The sequence below is a fragment of the Pinus tabuliformis genome, chromosome 4_1 (genome assembly GCF_031772625.1).
Source record: "Pinus tabuliformis cultivar Carrire ecotype Pingquan chromosome 4_1, CPIR1, whole genome shotgun sequence".
Classification (NCBI taxonomy): Eukaryota; Viridiplantae; Streptophyta; class Pinopsida; order Pinales; family Pinaceae; genus Pinus; species Pinus tabuliformis.
In genome coordinates this window covers 122,629,846-122,653,480 of record NC_142303.1, presented here as the reverse complement: position 1 = coordinate 122,653,480, position 23,635 = coordinate 122,629,846, and positions in this window count along the sequence as shown.

Sequence of the window (23,635 nt, the reverse complement as noted above, 5' to 3'; positions counted from 1 at the left end):
TCTCTCCATATACAAAACAGAGAGTAGTCGAGTGAAAAACAGAGCGTAGATGGTTGCTGGACACATTAAGCTGCACCAGATTGCGTAGGCTCCCTATTATCTCTGGTAAAGATCTTAACGAGTTATGTGATACAGATAACCTCTCAAGCCGAACAAGTTATCCTAATTCAGCAAAGGCAAGCACTTTAAGTGACTGAAGCTTCACTTGGATGCTTGGAACCCGTTTGTAGCACGACAAAATCACCCTCGTGTGAATGCGTTCATATGTCAAAAGACCGAGGCATTGCAGTTGGTTTAGATTAGGTTTTTTTTTAATTATTTTTATTGCAGTTGGCAACGGCGCCAGAATTGGCATATTTTCAAAAATTATGTTTGGACTTGGGCACAGCGAGGCAGCTACACGCATTCAAGGGTTGCTTGCGCAGCTATACGCGTTCGTGGGCAGCTATACGTAGTCTTGCTCAGCCCCCCAAAATTCAGTATTGTCCCCTGCATCTCGTGACACATTTGAGCCCAACAAAATCAAACGTTGGATGTTCACAAGGCTTCCAATCTCCAAAAGAATGTCAACGAGTTTATAGTGAGTTATGTCCAACATGCGCACGGCTCTTTCAAGCTCCAACACCGCACTTGGTAAGCACTTCAAATTGGAATCCCTGAGACCCACAATACCAGTGAAATTTGCCAATCTTGCGCTGTCTGTCATGCCGGATACCCAAATCGAATGCAGCAATAAGACCCTCCTTCAACGCCGAATACTCTGCAACAGCCCTACTTATATCGAGCCCAAGCTGCTTCCCGGCTTCGGAATCAAATTATCATCTGGATCGTAAATAGCAATGCCCGCTCCCGCAAGAGCATCCCAGCGATCACCAATCCCGTCCAAAATCTCGGCGCTGGTCAGACCTTCATGTTTCAAAAGTATTCCAGGATTTTGTTTCTCAGCTTCCTTTCACTTGAAATACTTTCGATTTTTATTTTCTTTGCTTCTCCACTGTTCATGAAAAACAGAAGAATGAAAGTCAATTTTTTTTTAATAATAATAATATATAAGAGATATATATATTATTATTACAGAGAATTTTTTTATGTTTTATTTTTTTTTATTTTTTTTAAACAACAAATCTTAAAAGAAATGAAAACATATTTTTTCTATGTTGATTTTAGTTTTTGTTTTAAACAACAAATTAAAAAACATTTTTTTTTTAATTTGTTATTTAAATTGAGATTTTTTTAAAAATCAACAATAATTTTTTTATTAAAACTTAATAAAGAAATAGTCTAAAATTAAACAATAACTAAAACGGATTTTTTTTTTTTTTAATATCTAAAAAACAACAAAAGAAATGGTTAAATTTTTTTTTAATAATAATATGTATATATGATACATATATTATTAAAATTTTTATTTTTTTTTTAAATCTAAAAAAACCTAAATTTCATCTAGATTTTTTTATTCACAAAATTCTTTATTGTCATGTTGCACATTAGTTCTCAGCAAGAGTAGTTTTATTTGAACAAAATCAATAGACTTTCTGGATCGCACGAAGCGCAGGAAGAGAGCATACTTATCAATTGATTTGTGTTTATTTATGCAGGGGGGTGTTTTTGAAAAGACAAAATTTAAAACTAGCTAAGCACTAAAACATAAGAAAACTCAAACTTAAACTTCTTTTGTGAAGATCCTGCTGTCACCACGTCTCACAAATTATTTTATCTAAAGAAAAATAAATACTAAATTAAATTCTAATGCCTAATCCCTTAGCACCATCCCCGGCAACGGCACCAAAATGTTGGGCAATTTATTGGGCTTAAATTGCTGCATTAAATTATCAACTAGGGAAACTCGTAAGCTTGTGATGATGCTAGCACAATATATGCAGGAGTAGGCAAGTAACTCTATGCCTAACTAAATTATTTAAGATTCAATACAATATGTAAGGGAAGAGGCTCCTAACTAAGGAGGTCCTGGTTGTCTTTCCCTACAGTATCATAAAGAAATCATTGATTATATGAAACTAAAAACTTGAAATGAAAACAAGAGAATGAACTTAATTATTGTTTGGATTCAAGTAGAAAGAGAGACTAACTTAGTCTCTTGATTGTCCTCTCATGTACTAATCCAAACTAAACTAAGATTCATTCATAAGCATGAGAAATGAAATGACTTGAAACATAAACAGAAAAGAATGAATTTCAATTACCATATAAATCAATGGAGAGAAAGCCTAACTTAGACTCTTGGTATCTCCTCATATGATACTTGAAACGTAAAAGCAAAAGAATGAATTTCAATTATCATACAAATCAAATAGAGAGAGAGAGCCTAACTTAGACCCTTAGTTTTCCTCTCATATGCTGATTAGATTCTAATTTAAAACTCATTCATCAATCACAAACAAATCCTCAAACATCTAAACAAGTAAATGAAATAAAATCTAATATGAAATAAAATGTTTCTCTCATCCTTTTAGAGTGAGCTCAATTCTCCTAAGAACAAGACAAATTATTCCATATACTACATTAAGCAAACTTATATCTAAAAACTACATAATGGAAATAAAACTACATAATGGAAATATATGAAAAATGAAGCTTTATTCTATGCCATCATAAGTTGGATACAATGCTCTAAGAGTCCTCCCTTTGGAATGGAGGAGGTACTCCTATTTATACAATGAGAGGAGATAACAAACTCATAATGATGATCCATTAATCTCTCTTTTAGTTCCATACATTTCTCAACCATCTAGACACATAACCCTATCCTCCATGATTTCCTCCATGAGGTCCATGATCTTCTCCATGATCTTTTCCATGAGGCTTATCTTATCAAATTCGAATTTGATCATTCAAGGCCACATAAAGATGCCCTGGAAGCTTCCTTTGTGCCTACACATGTCAACAAACTCATTCTAATTGTTAGGTATAAGTATAAGCATCTTATTTTCTAAAGTTTAGCCATAAATTCACTTAAAAATGTTAAGAATTAATAAACTTTGGAAAAGCATAGTTATAACCCAATAATGAAGTAAATGGAATGATGTGGAGGTGGAATGGAGGTGACATGAAGGTAAAATGTGAAGATATTGGTGAATAATGGAGTGAAAATAGGGACTATTGTGAGGCCCGACAACCAGTCTTTCCAGTGTTTTGGTTTTGATTCTTCCTGAAATTTGGATTTCTCCCAGTATTGCTTGGTTGACCATCCCAAGGGGATTTCCTTTCAATTGTTTCTACTCTATCTTCTAGCCTATCCATCCCTTTAATAATAGCATCCAGTTTCTATTCAAAGGTTGAGGGTTCTTTCAATGGTATCCTCCTTTCACTTCTGGCCTTGGCTCATTTGGATATTAGGTTGGCTTCAACACTGACAGCTATACTTTGCATATCTTCTAAAGTTCGAGGAGCTCTTTCCCTAAGCTGGTATGCCATATCAGAATAGAATCCATCAGGGAATTTAATTAACGCTAAATCTGGAGGAGGTTTGAGGCTTTGAGGGATATCATTGTAAACATTATTGAACCTAGTGCAGTAATCTTGCACAGTTTCTTGTGTTCCTCTCTTCAGGTTTTCATATTCTGATAAGATTTGGAGAGGATCTTTCTTCTTTTCCCATCTGTTCAAGAATGTTCTATAAAGAGCTTCTAAGTCATTGATACTATTTGCAGGAAGGGCTCTAAACCAGGTTCTAACTTCTCCAGTCAGACTTTGAACAAAAATTCTCATCCTTACATCATCTGCATCTATTTCATATATCTCAAAGTAATCAATCATTTTTTTGGTATGTTGTTGTGCAGTGTAAGTACCAGAGCCATCGAAAGGAGTGATTTTACTTTGATAGTCTTGGGGCATAGCCCCTGGATTGGCTGGTAATACCAAGGGAGTATATCTGTTTGCCATTGCAGTAGGTAGTGATGAAACAATAGCTGGGGTTGGTCTTGGAGTGGTGGATGGAGGGGTGGAAGGGGTGGTTTGAGGTTGAGATGTCTGAGGAAATGTTGATGAACTTGGAGAGGCTGTAGTGATCACAGAAAGGTTTGGTGTTCCTTCAGAGGTAAGCTCAGATTGTATGGAGTTTTGCAAATGTCTATCAAGATGTGAAGTGACAACTTCAAGTTGTAAATCTTCAATAAATACTGGGTCATGAACTGTGCAGGCTAACTCAGAGTCAGAAAAGGTTACAAATAAAGAGGTCTCAAATTGCTCATCAAAGGGTTTGTCCTCAAGGTAGATCCACTTTATAGGATAGGATCTTGATCTGTATAGAGGCCGAGAACTAGCAGAACTTTCTTGGCTTTCCTGTCTCCTAAGAATTCTGGGAATCAGATTAGGATTTTCAAACACAGGTGGAGGATTTGGATCAGGATTAGCTTTGGTGTAATGAGTCCTTTCTGAAGCCAGGTTTCTAGGTGTATTTTTGGTTTTTCTCTAAATGGGTTTGACAATACAACTTCAACAGTTTCTTTAAGAGGCTTTAGGTATGGGATTTGAAATTTCTTAAAGACTTATTTAACAAGAGGAACTGATCAATTGTTTGAAACCAGATGTTCAATCCATAAACCAGACCGGAGATAGACTGAAGCAGCATTCATTTACTTATGCAATTTCAAACCAAGAGTAGTTCAAAGGCTACTTGGCTAACTTCAGGCTCCGTCTATAGTTTATAAAGTAAACAATAGTAAGAAACAAATTATGTGTTCCCCAGTGGAGTCGCCACTATGTTATCACTCAGATTTTCCTTAAAGTTGTTGGGAAGAGGAAAGGGGTCCGAGGTAACCACAAACCAACTTTTAGGTACAGAATCTAGCCAATCTGTACCCAGAGAGGGCTCTCTCTTTAAGTTTTAGCTTTGTTTTGAAAGATTTTAGGCTAGTTATGAAGTTTAGGAGTTTTGGTTGAGTTTGGGTGGTGAGATTCAATAGCAGAGGGGTAGAACTAAGTAGTTTAGGCCATTGGGCTAATGGAGTCAAAGAAGATGGCTTAACTGGATTTGGTTTCTTAACAAGGGATGGTTTCACAGGGCAAGATAGTCAAACAGGGAACAAATAAAGACTTAAAATAGATGGAATGGATTCAAAATGGGTGAAGGGCAATTAAGAATCCTTCAACACATTCGAAAGAGGGAACTTGAATGATTACTAATAAAGAGCATTTAAGAATTCTTTGCCAAATAATCAAAGTAAATAAACTAGGAAGCAACAGCAATTAAGATTTCACTGTTTATGCTAGTTCAAAAGAAAACATTGAGAATAATAACAATTGAAAACAGATTGCAATCAAGCACTTTCTGAATTACTCTTTTTCGTTTATCATTCAGATATGAAACACAAATGATATAATAAACAAGGAAAACTTTAAAACATAAGGTATAGATGACTTATTGATCTGGTGTCTGACTCAAGAATTATGTGAAAAGTCCTTTGCATCAATTCTTTATCCAGCAAGCCATACAAAATTTTGTCCAACAACACTTCATTCCAAAATAATCAGTATTACAGCAATGTCTAAGAATCCACCCTCAATACTCCAATTGAGGGAGTATTTATACAAAAAATTCAGAAAAAATATCTCATAACAGTGTGAGATATATTCTGGGATGACTATGAATAAGTTACAAGAAAATAGAGACAAATGGTCTCGAAGATAGGAGAAAAGGTAAACTGATGTTGTGCTGTTCCTATTTTTGTGAGTGTGCTGGAGGTAGGCCCTATGATTTGGCTTGCTGTTGTCTTCTTTGGTAACTATGTGTTGGCTGCCCTGTTTTCACTGATACTCTTTACCTGTTCTGATACACTTCAACCTGTTTGATCTCTGTTTATCCTCTTTACCATTACTTACTGCAGTAAATAACCAAAATTTACATTTTACCAAGGATAATTTTACAAAATTTCTAATATGTCTTCCCACCATTGTGCTTCTGGCATTCTGGTTTTCTGAAGTTTTCTTAGGGTCTCATCAGTTTCTGTGTATCTGAAAAAGGTAGGCTGAATTGGAAACAAGTGCTTTATCTCATGTTCGAAATAAAACAAGTTCTCTAGACTGTCATAGAGGACTCTACCTGTAGGCAATGCTTTTGTTGCTGATGCACTTGTTGATGGACCAGCTTGGTTGCCTGCATACTTATTCAGTTTTTCCACATAGTCTTTATGACTCATTAGTTTATCATGAATAACTAAAGGACTTGGAAACCCTTTACTCTGTAAAATATCAAATCTTTTCATGAAAGCATTAATTTCTTCCTGCATGTCATGGCACCTTCTTTCTAAGTTTTGCATCAAAGTTCTTTTAGTAAAAACCCTTTTGATTTCCAAAATTGTCCCTGTTCTATCTTGAATGCCTAGCTCTTCAAGCTAGTACTTATTCTTGGTATTCAAAAACTGTATGAGCCTGCTGGCTTCCTTAGGCATATTTCCTAATTCTGTCCTTGTCTTTTGAATTTCTTCTTGAGCTAGTTTCACTAAATCAATTTTCTCAAAAATTATTTGAATTGATGGCCAAGCATCATTTATTGATTGAGTGATGTTGGCCCAAAGAATTTTCTTGATTTCTGTCAGAGGCTTGTCAAATGTAAGGTCTTTTTCTAGTAATTTCACTTTGTTTTCCAATCCTTTGAACTCTCTTGTATTTTTTGAAACATTTATTTTTGAGAGATCATACCTATGCTCTAAGTTGGCATACTGCTCTTTTACCTTATTCAACTCAGAAACTTGTATTTTCATTTCTTCCATTGCTTTTATTAGTTCCTCTATGCTAAAATTGGCAGTGCTGCCTTGTGCTACTCCCGTTGTTCTTGTTGTTGTTGTACTTGCAACCACCTCTGCTATAACTGCTGGAATATTTGGTGCCACAGCTGCTCCAAGGGTTGAAGGCACTGCTGTTGAGACTACTGGTATCACATTGGGAGGCTGAGAGGTTGACTCTCCCCACTTGTCCTTCAATGCTTTTTCAAGTTCTTGCTCAGTCTCATTCAGTCGTTCATTAAGTTTTAAGAGCAAATCCATTAGCTCTTCTTCAGATTTTTTCTTTATGATCTCAGCAGTCTGTGGATGCCTTGAAGGTGGCAGCTTTAGTTGTTTCCTTAGGGCAGCAATATCTTCATCTTTCTTTTTGATTAAGGCTTCTGTAGCCTTAACATCTTTGGGATCATGGCCCAATCCAATAATTATTTCTTCTAAAGACTTTATTCTATTATCTTTGGCCTGGGAGGAGGCCTTCTCCAAGTGTAGTTGGGCAGTTGTGTTATCCAAGGAATTTTGCAACCTTTGGGCCATCATTGCCTTACCAGTCAAGGTTGAATAAATCATTTCTCCAGTTTGTTTATGCAATTCAATCTGATCCAAAGGATGAATATCCTTTGCCATGACTTCAAAATTTGTTCTGAGATAATCTGCTGTTGATTTAGGTTGTTGCACCTTTGGCTTGAAATAGCTCATTATCATTTTGCCTTCTTTGATGTCATAGGCTGACATCAATCTCTGTTGATTTGTGGGGGCCATTTTCAAATATTGATTATAAACTTGAAGCCTCAATGGATCATTCCTGGCCTTTATTTCTGTAAATTTTTTCTTGATATCTGAGGCATCTGTCCCTGGTGGCCTGAAAGAAGATACCTCTACACTTTGTTGTCTTTCTAGCTCCTGTCTTTGTGAGCTAGTGGATGTTCCTCCTACTGGAAAAGTTTGTTGGCTCTCTACTCTTTCTTCCCTCTGACTATCTATAGTTTCTTCAGCAAATTCCTCCTCTGAAAGGGGATTTAGTCTTTGTCTTTTTGTTCCAGGCTATCCTGAAGGTTCATTGGCAGGGGTAGTTGTTTCTCTGTCTCTCTTTTTGTTTCTTTCCTCATTTAGAGGAGTTTGCAAAACTGGAGGTTCTCCCATGTTGCCCTGAGTGGGAGGAGTATGTATTTGGCCTATTCTTTGGAAGTTTCAGGCTACTTAGACATTGTAGATTGTTCTGTGGTTTTAATGCTGGTCTCTAATTCCTTGCCTTTTGATGTTCCTGTGACTGGTGTGCTTGTTTCCTTTGAAGGTTGTTGAGAGGTTCCCACAATGGAGGCACCAATTCCTGATCTTTGAGATAACTCAAATGGTACCTTCCCAAAAGAATCCAGGTCAAATGTTTTCTCAAGATCTCTCATAACATTCTCAATATTGACCTCTTCACTATCATGTTCTACTAGGGTCCCTTCCCTCCATTCATCCATATTTTCAAATTGTTCAATTTCTAGAATCCTATGGTGAATGTATGGTGACAACCTTTTTTTCATTCTGCTATCATAGATGAAGCTATTAGGGTCATATGGTCTCCAACGAAAACTTTTGTGCAACTTAAGATGATCTTCTAAACTTATCTCTGCTTCTCTCCATGCTTCCCTATCATTGTAGAAAAAGGGCCTAACTGATTTTTTATTCTGAGTTGAGCTTTCTTTTTGGCTTTGCAAAAATGAACCATGTCTGTATGTATCATTTGTCTGAAATATTCCAATGCAAACAGTCTCATTGGAACGTATTTTGGTAATTTGAAAGGGCAGAGCTCACATCCATATATCCTGATTTCTGTATGGTTCTTGTATAGGTACCAATCACCTATTCTGTACTACTTGGAGAGTTGTAGGATTCTCTTGATGTCACCATTGATCCTAGGAGGGGAAACCCCTATCAATAAGGTGGTTGCTGGGTAAACAAATTGATCAATGAACTCATTGTATGAGTAAGGGGATTCGTAGGATGCATGGAAGATGGGACTCCAAAAGATGACAAACCTTGGATTTCCTTCAATGTCAAGTTTCTTGATAGGGAAAGAGAAGTTCTCTGACTGATAATACAACATAAGATGATAGATGAAAGTGGTGTGTTTGAAGACTCCTTCATTGTCCATTCTTAGGAATTGGTCATGAATTTTATTGGCAATATAGGAGGCATAATTATACTTGACAGCAGGGGGCTATCCAGGAGTAAAAGTTGACAACAACACTAGGTTTACCTCATCAACATACTCACTGGTGTGGAATCCCATGATTAAAGATATCATATCAACAATAAGTCTTCCCATGTCTGTGAAGAAAGTCTGCAGATAAGGAGGTGGGTCTTTAGGCTGATGTTTAGGCAACATGAAAATCTGACAGATGCGTTTCAACTTTGACTGGGACAATTGAGTGGATTTCTCAAGTAAATATCCTATAGAAAGGGGAGTGAGAGCTTGACCAGGGGAAAATTGCAACATTTCATTAATGGATGTAGCTGTTATGGGGAAGAGGACTGTTTGACTTGGGGACATAACAGCTCTGAGGTTAGGGTCATAGTTTGCCTGACATTGATGAATTAGATCAGGGAAAACATGGATTGAGGGGAGAAAATACCTGGGAAGGTTGGATTCCCACAGTCCCAGGATATCTGAGCCATTTAGGTAGTGGTCTCTAGCTTGGCAAAAGATTTTAAGGTGGTTTTTATCAGTGGATAAGTCTTTTATCTGAAAGTCTTTATCTGCAAGAGGCAGATAGTCCAAATCTTTATGAGGGGCATTCATGGGTGCAACAGACAAAGCCACAGGGGTTTCCATTTCTGGTTCTTGTGGATTCAGAAAGGAATTTGGGTTTTTGGTGAAAAATGGGAAAATTAACAGGTCTGGGAACTTATATGGTGAAACAAAGATTGAATTTGCAATGAATTTTTCCTTTCTCTGTGGATTTTATAATGTAAAACCAAAACTTGCAGGGTTTTGGCAGAAATTGGATAAATACCTATATTTAGGGAATGAACAGTGTAATGATAGGTGATGATGGTGGCTAACAAGTTCCGGGCTGCGTCGGCTGCAATTTTCTTAGCAAGGTGGCAGTTGGAGAGCTTGGACAGTTGACTTGGACGTCCTTTGCATGGAAGCACGGGTTGTGGTACAGAATAATGAAAACGACACTTTGTTGGCTTTATTCACAAAGTCAAAGTTGGCAGGAGTTTTTATTATTCAGGTGGATGACATAAGCGGGAAAGGATGTTTTGTCGTATGCGGAGGGCGGTAAGTGGTATGGTATCGCACTGCTTTTGGAGACGGGCGGTATTTGGCCAGGAGCTAGAGATTCCACAGAGTTTGCAACGCGTGGCAGGGTATTGTGTGGAAACCCCTTTGTGATCACGCGCTAATGCGTGGTCACAAAGTGGAGCACAATATTTTTAATGGCCGTTGGATGATGGAGGCGCAATCGGACGGCTGACGGGAGGCACGATGCGGCGGGGTTTAATGTGAGTGGGCCCGACGCAATTAAAAATTGTTTAATTGTATCGGGGGTGATATGATTGGTTGGGGAGGGTTCTTAATTAACCGTGAGGGTTAATTAATCCCAATTAATGCAGTGGGGGGATTAGGCTATTAACTAGTTATGGGTTAACTAGTTAATCCTATTTAAACATATTTATGGTTATAATTAACCAAAGGGGTGGAATATATAAAATTTGGGGATTTTTAATATATATTTAAATATTACGGGAAAGGGTGAAATGATGCAGGATTTATATAATAGATATGTTAATAATTAATATGACATGAAATGAAAAAAGCGCTAAGCAAAACATTAGGATTGTTTATTTAACTTAGGCTTAAGTTAAAAAAAGGGGGTTTTTATGTAATATTGTGAATTTTTCCTAAGTAAAATGGGATTTTACTTAGGAAAAGACTTATGGAGGTGAATGAATGATTTATGGATGGTTTTAAGTACTTAGGCTTTTAAATTATTGGGCCAAGGGTCCAATCCCTTCAGAAGTCAAAGAAATGTTCTGAGCCCCACTAATTTTCAAATGCTTTAGTACTTAGGGGGAATTAGTGAAATTTTTAGGGAAAAATGAGAAGGTGAGTTAATTATTTGTCTTTGTCTGAAATGCTTCCAGTGTAATGTCTGCCTTGCACTTGTGATGAAAGTGAAAATTAACACATTTAGGGTCGTTATCCATCACATGTAATTCTGCAACTTCATCTACCTACCCTACCTACTTTAATCTGACATTTTTTCTTCTTTATTAGGGTGCACTTACACTGGCAAACCCTTATCACACTTTCTTTTCTTTTATATGTAGAAATCTATCTAAGTTTAACCTTATTACATCCAAGGGCTCAGATTAAGTTGTTGATCTCCTTTTATTCACTCTACCTATCTACTTATCTGCCAAGATTAAACAGTTTGGTCAGATTTTATTCTCTATCTCTAAAACATAAAATTGAAAATATGAACTAGTCAAGCTTAAGCTATTTGACTGTTCATCAATTGTAGCATAAGTTACAAATTGCACACAATTTGTTTATTACATAAGAGTAAAAAGTAGTGGCATTTAGACTTGCACACTTTCCTTGGTCTTTCTTTTGGTGGGGTTCATTTTCTTTCACTTTTTTGACCATTTTATTCTTTTCACCCTTTGATTTTTTTATTTTTTTTTAGGTTATACCCTCTTTACATTTTTTTTTTATTTTTTTGACAATATGGAAAACTTTGCAACAAGGAAAGGTATGAACATATTACATATCCCATTAAGTCAATCATGAAATATGACACCTATTGGTATAGGAGCATAACAGACTTGATGGCAACAACCACACCAAGTCACTCTCCCCCTTTGACATCAAGGGCAAAGGGCAGACCAAGATATTCCCTCCCTTTGATATACATTATGTTGTCCATACTCCCCCTCAGTACATGCTGAAATCTCTGATTGAGCTCCCCCTTTGTACATGCTAAGATGTACCAATCCATCCGTGCTCCCCCTGAGCACATGCAGAGTCTTGCAAAAAAAATATTTTTCAAAAGAATAACATGACTCTACAACTCAACTAAGTGAGTGTGACTTTCCTATCTCCAATGACTCATACATACATCAATCTCCCAGCTTAACAGTAAAAATATTATTGATTTGATTAATACTAATTCAATCTCAAAGCTTAACAGTAAAAGTTTTATCTCGTGGATTTGATATTTGGAAAGCAAATCAGAGAAACGTGATGCATTCAGACTTCTATTGCTACGCGTTTGACCTACGCCTTTGACCACGCTACTGTGTGATTCCTTAAGTGAATTGGCTAGAGTGAATAGGAGGAGATCCATGAGGGGATCGATCCTCAACTGCCCATATGCTTCTTTGCTTTGTTAGTGCACCAAAACCCTGCAAACCATGGAGATAGCTGCAGATTTTTAAAATAGCTGCAAAATCATGTTAACTCTGTGGCTAATGCGATCTTTAACATAATAATAAGGCACATTAACAAATATGAAAAATAAGACATAGGAGAGTTTTTACCTTATCAAAATCTATGGTTGACTAATTTTATTGAGTTGATAGTGATGATGAAAAAGAGGAAAATTGGTACACAGCTAGTCAGGCCCTTAAATGATCATCGTATTCATATATCATAAAATATTGGTTCATATTAATAAACCAAGCTTTTTTTGCCTCTTCTGCTTTGCTGTCAAATAATGGAGGTTTTATTTTCTTAAATTCTCCCTGTAATTCAATTCTTGGCTTCTTAGTCCCTCTACCTCCGGAAGTATTCCAAGATTTTTGCCTCATTATTATTCATTTGAGTTTCCTATGTTTCCAGAGGGCCTCTCTGATGTTTCCTTGTCTCATCTCTATATTCGTTGTCTGCACTAGGATTTGGATCCCTCATATTCTCTCGATCCAAGAGACTTTTCAGGATTCCCTCCTACTCTAACCTCAGTCTCTCTTTGTTAGCGTGCAAGTTCATCATTTATGCTCATAGTTGTTGAACAATATCTAGTAATACAACATTCTCATTTGTCCTATTTTACCCCATCTGAACCCACATTTTTGGGTTAGGTGGGGTAGTTCCTCGTCCCCTTCACATATTGTCACTTTGCTCCTCTCTGCGCATTTAAACATTTGGTTATTGACAATTTTCTTGCCCAAGGCCACATAGTTAGAACTTATGGCTCTTATACCACTTGTAACATGCTCACTTAATGGTTATGCAATTTACCACACACACACTCATATATATATATATATATATATATATATATATAGATATATATATATATATATATATATATATATATATATATATAGATATATATATATATATATCCATGAAATTATATACATCGCTTAATATTATCAACATAATAGCAATGTACGAAGGTTTAAACGTGGTGACAGGAGTTAATACATTGTTTTTATTTCATGTTACACCTTTTAATTTGCATTTCCATAATTTATATCACGTTACTATAGTTTGGGTTGGGTGACCGTTTGTGGTCCCAATGCAGCATAAAACACTTTTCCCACCATCGAAACCTTTGAGGTTTCTCAATATTTCTAGCGTTGTTCCCCAATGGTGCATGTACCCGGCTTGACAGATGGCATACTCACCACGCTAGATCTTTCCCGGGTTCATCCAACGACTCTTGTCTATTGTGTGAGATTTAGGGTAACTACTCCAAGGGTGACCCCAGAGTGAAACAATTTGCTTCATTCTCGCGACAAGGTTGCGGCTCTGCAACTGGTAGACTCTTGGTGCTCGTTTGCAGGTCCTCGGGGATTAATTCACCGGTTAAATGTAGGGTAAGTTACTTCACAGCAGCTCGTTTCTCTGTTTTCAGTTCAACCTCCACTAAATCTGACAAGGTTTCTTTGTGGAGACAGGGTCAGAAATGATTGCTACCCTTATGGCATCCCGCCATTCGAGCTATCCAGCTTTGTAGAGCTCGCACTGGGCTCAATATGTTGTTGGTTGTTAACTTCTTCCTACATGCAGAGTGTAAAATTAATTTCCATGACAACTTACAACTCAAAATTCACCACCTCGCCTTCCGACTGACTCAAGTACAAAGAGGGTTGCTAAAATATTCATTTAATTGTCAATTTCTTTGGTTTCTATCCATAAGTTAATCTTACCAACCCTAACTTGGGTCTTTTGTCATTGCAGGTGTTAGCACTCCACAGTGTCCCAAGGCTGAGAAAGGAGACCGACGGAGGTAACATCAAACCAAATTTGGATCTGGTAGCTAGCCCTACCAAATCAGAGAGGGCTCTCTCAAGAATATCATAGCCAATGACATGACTGAAGAGGAAATCAGATGTTAGGCTAGATACTAAGCTCACTAGGGTTTGATTTTAGGGTTTGTTGGATAAAGCTCATATATCTAGGAACTAGGCTAGGGTTTCAAATGATCAATTGCAGAGATATAATGGGGCAAGGTAGGTATGATCAATGACAGAAGTGGGTTTTAATTGTGGTATAGGGATGAAAATATAGAGGATCATAATGATCATGTAACCATGAATTCACTCATCAAAATAAATTGAACACTAGCATGAAAATTTCATCAAAACATAGCATATAACTTATGAATTATGCTTAGACACCTATGAGATGATCACAAGAAACCATAGATATGGTAGTAAGGATAAATATATATTCAATTTGATCATAAAACATTGAAAAAACATTGTCACAAAGCATACCACAAGAATCCCAAGATAATAGTTGCAATTGCTTGTTCTATTACTGCAAAAAAGTGTACACTAGCTCCAAGATATGATTATCAAGCATCCAACCCTCTCTATGACTTAGATCAGGAAAAATATAAAACAAAAACCACAATCACCCCCTCGAGGTTCGTATCCATCAACCTAGGAACTGATTACATCAATATCTCTAACCAAACCTAAAACTAGGGAAGTCAGAAACTAATTCCCTGTTTAGACTTAGTTGATTCACTTTGACTTTACAAGCATTAATGAGCATGCATGTACATCAATTTGACATTTACCAACTCCACTACAATTAATTACATCATGTGAAAACTGAATAAGACAAAAGACATCATCAAAAGTTGACCTGGACTAATAAAAATCGAAAATCTGACCTCCTAACAAAAGCGGAGTGAAATTTCTCATAAGCGTAGCATGAGAGACAGAAGCGCAATGTGCTGCTTGTGGGGGATTTTCGATTGGCTTTCCTTGATCTTTTCCCTAACCTAAAGGCTGATGAAGATAGATTATGATATCTACTAGCCCTATTAAGTCTTAAACCTACCAAAATCCTTCTCCAAGGCACCTAAAAATCAATTTTCCCAAGGCTACTCCAGAAGCTCAACGAGGGGTCCAAAAAGGAGGGAGAAACATGAAAATTGACCTGTTTATTGACATTTTCTCCAAAATTGTGAGATGACATGGCAAATAAAGTACATGGCTATGATGTATGGGTCAAGGGCTATCCATCCATTCAAACCATTTGTGATTTGGATGTCCGAAGAAAAAGCGTATCGTGGCCACGTTGTGCTTCTATCATCCGACTTGCCAAAATTCACCAAAAATTCAAAAATTGACCAAAATTTCTCAAAATTGGCTGAAACTTCATCTTTAACATCTCTGAGTGGTGGCCTAGCAACTAGATATGCCTTAGCAAGAAAATACAAGTTATCCTTCTTCTTTAGCTTGATTAGGGTTTTCTTAAGTTTCCTATTCATGCTTTTAACCCTAATTTTTCAAATCTGGTTCCTGGTGAAGTAGTGCCTAGCCATGTATCTTTGAAGGTTTGTGGATCTGTTTTCCTTCCTTAAGAGATTCTCCAAGTTCTCATTTACCTTCTCAAGAAAACATTCTCTATCCTTACCACTGCTTGCCGCTATAGGGTCAATAGGGTCTTTTTGTACTGCTGAAGGAGATGTCTCCTTGTCTTCAAGTTGCTCTTTTGAACCAATCACTACTTTTCCTTTTTCCTTTACCTTGCTAGGTGATGGATGAACTTGTGAGGTATCATGCTCCATCAGTCTCACCTTCAAAATTTTGTTCTCTTATTTCAAGAAGGCCATCATATGGTTTGCCTTTGCAAGATCATCTTTGAGTTCTTGTATTTGTGCTTGTTGTTCCTTGATAATCTATGCATTTGATCTATATCCATGATAAACAATCTCTTTCTCATCAGGCATCTCATCCTCAAATTGTTGCAAGGGTGAGTCAATTGCATGCCTAGGTGATGTTGGGTGATAACCAGTGCCTTTTAAAACTCCTAATTATCGTCACATTAATTATAAATCTGGGCAAGTCCTTTTATTTTAAGAGTGTACATAGTATGTGGCTGCTATTTAATTCAGAGTAATGTTTCCTAGATTGCAGTATAGATCTTCAAATACAAGAGTAAATGGATGCTTTTAATAAATCCCAATTGCAATTAAAGAAAACTCAATCCTGTAACGAAATCAAATCTTACATCAATCCTAAGTGAAAGCAACATCAGTTGAGAGTACAGTAGTGATAACTCATCTCTTATGAATTGATTTAATCTAACTCAAACCCAATCCTCAATAACTAATCTAAACCACAATGATATCAATCTGAGAGTTTCAACAGTGATAGTTAATACTCTTTACAGTTGATTCAATCCAGTGGAATACTTATCAAAATAATTCAATATGAAATGAAATCGAATCGAATCAATGACAATACTTTAAATGATATAAAGCAAAGATACTCTGTCAATACTGAAAATAATAAATAGTGAAAGCGATAAAATCACAGAAATCAAGAATACTATCAAACCATCACACTTGTGAGAATTAGACATGTATGACACAAGAAAATCAATTCAATCCACCAGAGGTCAGGCCCTTAGCCGCCAGCGAACACTGCTAAGTTAATTCAGATACGCGAGGGAATAGCAACTTCACTTATATATTAATCATCAAACTGAATGAGCATTACAATATATTCATGTTCTTCTTGACAGCGAGAGTCTGTAATTAAAATTACAATTTCAATAATAACAACAATTCTTCTTCTTTTTCTCCCCTTTCCTTATTACAAAACAACTCCTTTTATAATAGGAAAGGGTAAAAGATAAATGACAAACACGATCCCTCAGGATCTCTCGATCTTGAGGGATTCACAACACTTTGCCCTCTTCCAACATCCTTTCCTTTCTCGCGCTGATTCTTCTGATTTGTTATGGCCTTATCTGCAACCACCGCGTTCCTTCTTTGGCTTGCCGATTTTTGTTGTTCCTTCATAGGGAACATCATTTGTCCCTTTTGTTGTTTTCCTGCATAAAGAAGGTTAATAATTAGCTAAGTCATAACTGTAGATAATTCCTTTATTTCTTACCATAATCTTTTAATAAATTAACACATTAGGATATAGAAAAGATAAGAATAAAGGAGAAATTAATAGTAAACACTTACCTTTTCCATGACTCAACATACTCCCCTGCTTACCCTGTTTCATGTCCTCATGAAAAGGAAGTAGTTCATATGTAGAGTAGTTAAAGAATAAGATGGACAAGGAATATTGCAAAGTGGTCTAAAACCATGGTTCTTGGCCAAGAGCTCAAAGATGTGCCCTATCTGTCCTTCAGGCAATTCATATATAGCCTGATATCCTTCAACAGGATACCAAACAATAGGGCTACGGAACCGACATCCTAGCCAATAGGGACCTTCTCTTAAAATGAGATTGCTATAAGTTACAAAACAGTTTGCAGCAAGCTTGAAATTCTGATAATTAAAAGGCTCTCTATTCTGTATATTACTAGTGAAGACTGTCCACCTAGGCTTGGTTGCAGCAAAGGAGCTTTCCTGAATGGAAAGGAAGCACTCTACTCCCTTCTTTATAATCTCTTTCTGAACAGGCCCCAAAATTTTGATTACTCCTTCTCTTGTCATTAGATTCTTGTGATTGGCTAGCATTTTCAAGGGGTGTTTGGGTTCACCTCTGACCCAAAGATCCAGTCCATGCTCTTGTCTTTCGAATGTGTTATGAGCCTTGAACCATTTCAGTTGATTGACAGCAAATGAGATAAAAGCTTGGAATTTCACATCCCCCACAAAAGGGTTGGGGTTCTTTTCCACTTCTTCCTCTAATACAAAATTATGTAAATAAAATTCACAAAGTAATATTTGAACTTTTACCCCATGCTGTTTGCAACAGTTTATGAAATCCTCAATTGTTTTCAATTCTATCGGTTTTCCAACACTAACGGTTTTGATTTTCAACTGCAAGTATCTTTCTAGAAAAAATAAGGCATAATTTTTAGCAGGAGATCTCCATGCCAAGACATCAGTGTACAATGAACAGATAATGTCCAATTGACCCATGACCTTCTCTATTCTGGCTTAATTTTCTCAATTTTCTCTTCTGCTCATTGGTATTCGTCGAAGGTCTTGCTTTTTGATGTATTCATATTGCGAAGCTACCTCTGTAATTCTTGGTATTTTTTCTGGGAGACAGTTTCCAACTCAAGACATTCTATGGTAAGCCGAGCCTGTGCTAAATCTTCTTGAAGATTCAATACACTGGGGCCGTTGCTTGTCATGAGATCTTTGGCTTGAGTGGTTGTCTGCATGCTCTTGCTATGAGAATGAATGCTTATTGTCTGTGTGCCTTTATTATGGGAGGTCCAAGCCTCTATCTGGATAACCATGCTGTAGGAGGATACCACCTCCATCTGAATAGCTAAGTCATAGGAGGGTATAGCCTTTGTCTAGGTAGCTATTTCTACAAAAATTGCATGCTGCTCCATAACAGGTTGAATGAATATGGGCTCAATTTGAGTCCCTGTAGCTTTTATTTCACATACTTCAGTTTAGGCTGTTGTGCTTATCGTCTTCGGGGTTTTGTCTGGAGTCTTCCCTGCTAATAATTCTCTTATTTTTCGTTTGAGCATTTTTACCGTTTTCCGCAGCCTTTGTTGTTCCTTCCTAAGCTTTTTAATTTTGTCTCTCTGCTTTTTAGGACGAGGCACTATTCTTCTAATCATCTCTTCTCCTAACAAGCCTAGTTTCTCATCTTGGCTCTGTTCTATAGGAACCGTATCCGCAGATTCGTAGTCGCTTTCCTGGTTAATTTTTATTCTTTCTATTTGGCCAATATTCTCTGTATTTAGGCCTACTTGGTTGGGTTCTTCTGGAGGCATATCACCAAGTTGGTTCACTTCTTCTTGAGTGGCCTCTGCCCTTATTTCTGCTTCGTAGCTTACATTTTTGGGTGTAATTCTCTCATGGCCAGAGTTCTCTACAGATTGGGTTGCTCCGATGTTAAAATTGAGCGGACTTTCGGGCTGTATATAGTCATCCATATTGGCTAGAATTTGGGCCAATTCATTATCATGCCATAAATCTCCTGGGGGACTTGCGTTTGATGCTGACGGGGATTCTGATTCATTTCCTTCCTCATCTCCAGAATGCCTTGATTATTCCTCATGGTCTGATTCAGGGTTATCCTGACCTTCTATCTATAAATTTTGTTCACTTTCCGGACTAGACAATTCTATGGGCTGGCTGATACTGCCCTGGGGGTTTTTGGCTGCTCTTAAGCTTGTTCTCAGCCTGGCGGAATGTCTGCACTTTTGAGGAATGTTGGTTGTAAGGATAGTCCTTTTCCTTTTCGGAATAGGGCGAGGCATAGGTAGAGCTAAACCCCCTTCAATGGCAAATATTAATTCCTCCCAACTTGATTGTTGTTGGGCGAGGTTGTAACTAACTATCAACCTAATCAAACAGTGGTGGCTTACAACGGTTTTTATGTGTTGGGACTTTTTTATCCTTATAACAGTGTCATGCAGTAGAAAATTCAAATATGCAAGTAAATTCACAACACTCTTTTGTTTTAGAACTGCTAAGAGTTTAAGTTGACACGGCCTTACCATGTCCTTTCACCCATTTCATGTGATGTAATACTGGACGACTCTGGGTAGTTCTCTCCGTGGTTCTCCAAGGGATGATGGTCTAATTCCTTTACCTTTGATGGTCAACTCCTATCCTTCATCCTTAAATACTGCAATAACATCCTGTAACTTCAATCTTTTGTTATTCCATACTGGTCCTTCAGCTAGTAACCCAGATACCTCTGCTATCATGGCATTTGACACTGTGATTTGTCTGCCCCTTACCATGGATTGTCCGTCCTGTAAATTTTGTAGGAATTTGATGGTAATTGCTTCATTGGGTTGCTGAAATCATGTGAAGTATGTTATCCACCCAGCTCTGGCTAGAATTTCTCTGGCAACATTAGAAACAGCCAGTATTAGGGGCTCACTGCGCATTGTCTTTCCTCCCATACTGCCTGAATTCTACAAACAATTAGTGTAGTAGAGATATCCTAGCACTAGACAGAGCTGAGTATGGAACAACGGCTTGTTATAATGGTTATATCGGATGATATTTTGCAGCATAAGTATTGCTATTATACCATATACTCTGCAATCATGGAATGTCATATGTCCCTGCAAAATCAAATAAAGAACTAACACGCATGCATAGTACACTGGAGGTTACTCCTCGCCCCCCTTTGAAATAATAGGTCGCCCTCGACTGAATGAGTGAAGGAATAACATGCTGGTGGCGAAGTATAATGGTGATGAAAGTGGAAAGCTACACAAATTAATGAAATGATCGCAAAAGATATCAGAGTGCTGAAATCAATGCATATAATGAGAATGATCGATAAGTGAGGAGATGATGTGAGGTGATTTGAAAAGGAAAAAGGACAAATGACGCAGGAGAGATACTTTACCCTCCTCATTCCACTTAAAGCTATTATGACTAATGTTTAAAAGATATCGCATTCATAAAGGTTCGAAATAAATTAGGAATATAATCTCTTTGTAATAAAGATAAAACATAAGAAAAGGAAATTATAATAACTATTGATGTTGAAAATATTAACTTCAATACCGTTAGCATAGCTTTTGTTGCCTGCAGGTGTCTATAGCCTCGACAGAGTTGTTTTTTCACCCTTTGGAACCATGATCCTCTATGTATAATATGGGGAGTGCATTATGATGTCAAAGTAGAGACCAATGTGCTGGCATGGTGACCAGATGAACACATTGCCATTCACTGGAAAGGAGAGAAAAATGGACAGGTCAGCTCGTGATGAGACCTCCTGTTCCAAGGACTTTATTTCTTGATGCATCCATTGGATCATATCCCTGGTGTGGTGGCCATAGTGGGAATGCCACTTCAATGCTTCCTTATGATTATGGTAGGCCAGCTCGTGATGAGACCCCCTATCCTCCATCTGAAAAGTCATAGAATTGTTAGTAAACACATCATAGAATTGTTAGTAAACACATATATATATATATGTTTCTATTGTTTTTTTTTTTTTTTAACATAGCACTTCCTATTTATATATAGAGGGTGGCTCAACACTCCTTAAGAGTAGGGATGGCGGAAGAAGTTTGATCATATCAATAGAAAAAAAAGTATGCCCTTAACTTTATTTGATGAAAATAAATAGAGAGAATTATAGGGGTTAGGGTAGAACTAGCATGGTACAAATAATCAATCAATTCGATTTATAGTGGAAATGAGGATGGTGAAGTGTTATAGATGGTTGTGTCCCTTTTATCGATCAATACAAAGAAATCTTGTTAAAGATGATAATACTCAATATATTTGCTTGTTCTAGTATCCTTCAAATTTGTATCCTTTCACACATATTTGTACACTTGCCATAAAGATGATGAAGAGTATATTGGGATGGTCTAGGGATGATCATTCTAAGAAGAGAAGAGGGTATTCTCCCAAAATACTCATAGGTGTAAGGAAAAATATTCACAAAGGGTGTTGTTCCTTAAAGGGAACAATTGGTGTTCCCTGTAGGGAACAACAAAATCAAACACGCAAAAAAGGTGTTGTTCCTTAATGGGAACAACGAAGAAAAACATGCAAAAAAATGGCGTTGTTCCTTAGAGGGAACAACAGCTATTCCCTGTAGGGAACAACAGCTATTCCCTGTAGGGAACAACAAAAACACACAAAAGAAATGATGTTGTTCCTTAAGGGAACAACAGTTGTTCCCTGGAGGGAACAACAAAAGAAAATACACATGGGAATTGTTGTCCCTACTGGGAATAGCAAGAAAGATGCACACCAACATAGAGGGAACAACAAAGCGAAATTCTCACGAAATTGTTGTTCCTTTAGAGGGAATAGTGGTTGTTCCTTAGAGGGAACAACAGCTGTTCCTTAAAGGGAACAACAAAGAAAAATTACACGCAAAATTGTTGTTCCTTAGAAGGAACAACAACTGTCCCTTAGAGGGAACAACAACTGTCCCTTAGAGGGAACATCAGCTGTTCCTTAAAGGGAACAACAGCTGTTCCTTAAAGGGAACGGCAAGAAAATTTACTCACAAAATTGTTGTTCCTTAGAGGGAACAACGACTTTTCCTTAGAGGGAACAAAAGTTGTTCCTTAGAGGGAACAACAACTGTTACTTAAAGGGAACAACAAGAAGAAAATCCACACAAACATTGATGTTCTTTTAGAGGGTACAAAAAAAAATAGTGCACTCGAATATGTTGTTCCTTAGAGGGAACAACGGTTGTTCCTTAGAGGGAACAACAATTATTCCTTAAAGGGAACAACAAGAAAATTTACTCACAAAATTGTTGTTCCTTAAAGGGAACAATGGTTGTTCCTTAGAGAAAACAACAGTTGTTCCTTAAAGGGAACAACAAGAAAAAGAAAAAAACAAATTATATACAATTTATTCAAGCAAATTAAATCAAATAGAAAGGAAAATTTATGTACAAATTTCAAAAGCAAATGAATTCTTCACTAGACCGATGCTATGGATGGGTTGCCCTCCTTAGCAAGAATTTGTATAGAGGAATCTTCCCGTAACTGCTGGCAAAAGGATTCCCTGGTAAGCGGTTTGTGATAGAGTTGTACTCGATGTCCATTCACTCTAAAAGAGTAGCCAGACCCATCAATGTTGGTTAATGTGAGTGTGCCATTATCATGTACCTCTTGATTCTCATAGGGGCCTAACCATCTAGTCTGGAATTTTCCCGGGAAATCCTGGAACCTAGAATCATATAGAAGTGCCCAATCACCTTCGTGGAAGATCTTCTTTTTGATAAGATCATCATGCCATTTCGCTCTTTTTTGTTGGATCAGTGCAGTGTGTTGAAGAACGGATAGCAGGATTTCATCCAATTCATTGATTTGATGTATCCTATTAACTTGTGCTTCATTTATGTCCAAGCCTACCTCCTGAGCTATCCTCAATGTCTGGATTTCAAATTTGATTAGGAAGATAGGTTCTTTGCCAAACACCTGCTAATATGGGGAATATCCGTGGTATTTCTCCATGTCATGCAGTATGCCCATAGGGCTTCTGGAAATCAGGTAGCCCAGTAATGTCCATGTGATGTAACTGTCTTTGTGAGTATTGCGTCGATTATTTTATTGGTACTTTCTACTTGGCCATTTGCCTGCGGGTGGTATGGAGTTGTGATTCTGTCGAAGATATGATGATCTTTTAATGCCGCAGCAATCTTGTGGCCTATAAATTGTGGCCCTCCATCCGTGATTATTTCTCTAGGAAAGCCATATCGCATGAACAGTTGGAAAATAAAATGGATTACTGAGTCATCCATTTCCCTTGGTAACGCTTCTATCTCCAACCATATAGTCACATATTCTGTTGCGACTCGTATGTATGTATTTTGATTAGATGATGGATTTATAGGACCAATGAAATCTAGCGCCCATCACTCAAAATGTCAGTGACTAATTGCGGATGCAGGGGCATCTCATCAGATTGTCCAGGGCATCTCATTCTTCCTAGACAAATTTCTTGGCATCTTTAAAAATGGTGGGCCAGTAATAGCACGTCTGTAAGACT